The sequence below is a fragment of the Odontomachus brunneus genome, unplaced genomic scaffold (assembly GCF_010583005.1).
Source record: "Odontomachus brunneus isolate Ranch 3 - 2012 unplaced genomic scaffold, Obru_v1 Obru_scaffold_077, whole genome shotgun sequence".
Classification (NCBI taxonomy): Eukaryota; Metazoa; Arthropoda; class Insecta; order Hymenoptera; family Formicidae; genus Odontomachus; species Odontomachus brunneus.
The window spans coordinates 924,662-927,650 of record NW_022639527.1 but is presented as its reverse complement, the minus strand read 5'-3'; positions in this window follow the sequence as shown (position 1 = coordinate 927,650).

The window sequence follows — 2,989 nt, the reverse complement described above, 5'->3', positions numbered from 1 at the left end:
CCCCCCCGGTTTGACAAAAATAACATTCTAAAAAAAAAATAATACATTTCACAAAAACAACATACACTTAACATGCCATGCGAGATATATTTTTACTTTTTTTTTTTAGATTATTTTTGTCAAACCGGGAGACTTTTAGTCCCGAACTCCCCCTGGACCTCCCTGAGGCCACAGGCCATATACATGCGTTGTTATCGTCGGTATGACAGTTTTCCTAACCTTAAAAGTGATCAACTTTATCAATTAATATCTCGCTTCACCATAAAGAGCGACGATTTTGGCTTTCAAATTTGGTTTCTACGCGTCAAAATACACTATCTTACCAAATTTTAGTAAAATCGATAAGGTCGGATGTTTTCTTCACAATTACCGTTAACTATAAATAACTTTAAGTAACTTTAAGCAACTTTAAGTTAAACATCTTAAAGTAATTTTTCTTAAGGGCTGTGTTTCGAGATCGTTGTGCACCTACCGTAACAAGAGAAAAAGTGGTAGCAGAGAACGCAAATAATTAACATGCTCCTCTCCCAAAGTCCATGCATTCTGATCCGAAAGATCGCATTTACGAGGTGCGATCGACGCTACGGATCATCTCGTCACTTCACAGACGAAAAAATCCTCTTTGTATCGCGTCAGATCCCTCTTCGCGTCACCGGCCATTCACGTAACAAGAAACCAAACATTCACACGCCATGCCATTCAATGTTCTAAACGTTAAACATGGCGAATGTTGACGTAGAAGTCGACACTCCCTCCATTCCATTCTTCTGGCTCCAAGTAGAGTCACTGGCCTGGTTTACATCGTGCACTTGATGCGCATATTAAATAGTAACTTTCTATTAGATAATCTTAATATCGACAATGCATATCAACGGCGACGTATTCAATCAATATGTTTTGTTGATGAATATTATACCAGGGGGTCGATCATGTATCTTTTCACCTAGGATGAATTCGTGAAAAAGTGAAAATTTTCACGTAAAGCGAAAAAGTGAAAATTTTAGTGCGAAAAAGTGAAAACTTTCATGCGAATTGATATTTCTTGTAAAAAGTAATATCCATATTCATAATAAGTTAATCAATTACGATGGCTGCTGCATGGTAGATAGTTAATGAGCAACAAAACGAAAGAAACGAGAATTTACGTACTATGCGTAAAAATTTTAAGATATACTCAAGATCCTTTTGATATCCCAGAAAAACAATTTCAGGAATTATATAGATAATAATAATTATTATTATATTATTATAATTTATTTTATTATTTTATTATTTTATTTTTTGTTTGTGTTACATTCATTCTAAAAAAATAATATATTACATGAAGAAATATTATAAGCAAACATGAGAATATTTATAATCTATTGTTTTACTCACTTTAATGTAATTATGTTCTATGCAAATGCGCTGGGTGGAGTTGATACATAAACTATAGTAAAACTAATAGCGAATTCGGTAGCTTGCACTAGTGCGCACTGAGTGCGCATTAAGGCTTGTTTACAGTACATTCTTATATTTAAGATCGTGTCTTAAATACATATTTAAAAACATTTTAACTAATAAAATGATTCGTACGGATGTTATACATATCATATTATGGTTAAAAATATTTGAGAATTTATTTGAGAATTATTTAAGACAATTTTTAAATATAATAACATACTATGAACAAGCCTTAGTGCGCACTCAGTGCACACTAGTGCAAGCAACCGAATTCGCTATAACTCAACTCGACCCAACTCTGAGTATTTCGGAAGCATTCATGGCCTAACATCCAACAAAGAAATTACTAGATTATTTTTATTTTACCATATAAATACTACAAATACGCACACTTACTTTTCACGTTTTAGCCTACACAGTTGATGGCTAAAACGTGAAAAATAGTATGATACTATCATCATGCGCAAATATATAAATTGTAATATTACGCATGCGTATTCCACAATTCAAAACAATGTGGACAACTGCTTCAGTGAATTTTACTTTGTATGGTTGCATACTTTTTTAAAATTGAAATTATATGATAAAGAATTTTAAATAAAATATACAAAGAAAAAATTACAACAGTATATTATGCATTATAAATACAGATGTGCATTAAATAAAACAAGTTTATAATAATTATTACAAATATTTAGAAATTGCTCACTTTTCACGATTTCATACTAGGAAAAAAAGTTATATGATCGATGGTAAAATTAAACTCACGTGAAAAGATTCATGATTGATGCCCAGCTTAATATACCGTTGTTTATATATATCGTCGATATTAAAATTATCTAATAGAAAGTTACTATTTAGTACGCGTATCAAGTGCACGATGTAAACTAAGCCACTGGACGTGTTCAGCGGAAAAAGCGCTCAATGAGCAATCAGCGATTATTGGTTCTTACTGTTAGATCCCTAAATCTAGACCAATTACATTGACGAATTGTTCAACTATTGTGCAACTATTGAGTTCGCTGAACGCACCCACTAGCTGCGTTCGACATTGTAAATCTAAGACATCGGATTGCTCTTTCATTTCGAAGATGCATAGAAATGAAAAAGATACGAGATCTCGTATCTCTCTTACTTCTGTTCATTTTCGAGATACAAAAGCAATCCGATGTATTCGATTTACGATGCCGAACGCAGCTACTATAAGCAGAGTTTGGCCAACAACTGCGGTTGCATAAAAATCCTGCGAGAGAGAGGGATATATGATCTATCTTTCCCTTTCTACTTCTACCTCACTTAATCTATTGTGAATAGTGTTAAGGGACGTCTATAACGGTCTAACCGCCATATAAATATTATCTATGCTACCGACAGTGTTCGCGAAGCTCACCGAACGCTACCGCACTACCTCGGAAGGAATAGCGTTGGTAGCATGTAGTTATGAGTGAGTTCCCACTTAGCGCGTCACGCGTCGCGTCGTCCGTCGCGTCACAACCCTAATAGCACGCAATGTTCAGGGAACGTTTAATGGATATCCATAGAACAT